The 1,145-nt window shown below is 41.1% G+C and overlaps 1 pseudogene; it reads right to left on the bottom strand.

Annotated features, from left to right (window-relative positions):
- Positions 1-34: 34 nt before the first annotated feature.
- Positions 35-1,145, bottom strand: part of LOC119586158 — a 3,341-nt pseudogene continuing 2,230 nt past the window's right edge.

The raw sequence follows: 1,145 nt of genomic DNA, 5'->3' as shown, positions 1-1,145 counted from the left end.
CGTTCAATTTTCTTTCATGAAAAACTTGCTGCATTTTTTTTCAAGGTTAAGATAATTTTTCATTCTGCTAACACAGGAGTTATACTTCTTGCATTGCGGAATAAGGCATTCACATCTATTTTATTTTTTACACACGGAAAAGCTCAAAAGATGCCATAAGAGGTTCTGGTTCTGAAATCTTATATTACAACAGATTTTACGGTCTGCCAACTCATTTTTCCTAATGCAACGTAAATGCTAAATGACAATAATATCCAATAAAACCAAATTTATGAATCATGCAATAAGATACGCTTGGCAGCAAACAGCTCATTTACGAGCGAATACTGCAATAAGACACAAAGAAAGAGCCAAGGAGGAAGATTTAGGACACGCGAGACTTTTTTGGACATGAAAAGAGAAAACAAAACAAAGAGGAACAAAGAGGAATAAATAACAAGGGTATCTTTTCAGATGAGTGAGTATGAAGTGCTTATGACGTTAAATTTCTTTAGGATTGACACAGAGGAAGAAAAACGCGTCCTCGGCGATATACTCCGATAGCAATTATACCAACCTTCATTGCGATATTAAACAAGAACAAACCACGGACACCCTACTTATAATTATTAAGACATTATCCCCCTTAGAGTAAAGCAAACCTTCATATGCACAGCCTATCCATGGCAGCATCTCCCTTAGGGTTCTCTATAGACTCCGAGAAAGAGGATGCTGTTGATTACACTGTCGTGAATGAAGAAGATGAAAGGGCGGTTGCACGTGAAGGAACTCCCACTTTGCTTGCCTAAAAAGGCCGTCGCTGCTGCTGCTTCGGTGCCTTCCTCGTCCACTTCGATCACTGCCTTGTGCACGCCGTGAGTGATCATCAGGCCCCCTGATGGGGAGAAGCCCGTCAGGTCTGCCGCCGGGGAGAAGAGGTCGCGGAGGCCGAGGCGAGTTAGATCCTAGAGGAAGAAACTCTTTTTTTTTACATTGGTCTTGTGGTCTTACGCGTCATCTGAGCCTTGGTATGGTCTGGATTTCGAATTTTGTTTTCGTTTCTGTTTTAACAGGGGCGAATGTTATGTATCGGGATATACTACATGCATGTTCGTTTCACACAACCTTTCTATACGTTACGTTACATGCTGCTGATGTATTAATAA

The sequence above is a fragment of the Penaeus monodon genome, chromosome 21 (assembly GCF_015228065.2).
Source record: "Penaeus monodon isolate SGIC_2016 chromosome 21, NSTDA_Pmon_1, whole genome shotgun sequence".
NCBI classification, from domain to species: Eukaryota; Metazoa; Arthropoda; class Malacostraca; order Decapoda; family Penaeidae; genus Penaeus; species Penaeus monodon.
Note: the sequence above shows the minus strand (reverse complement) of the source record. Positions and strands in the feature narration are given on the sequence as shown.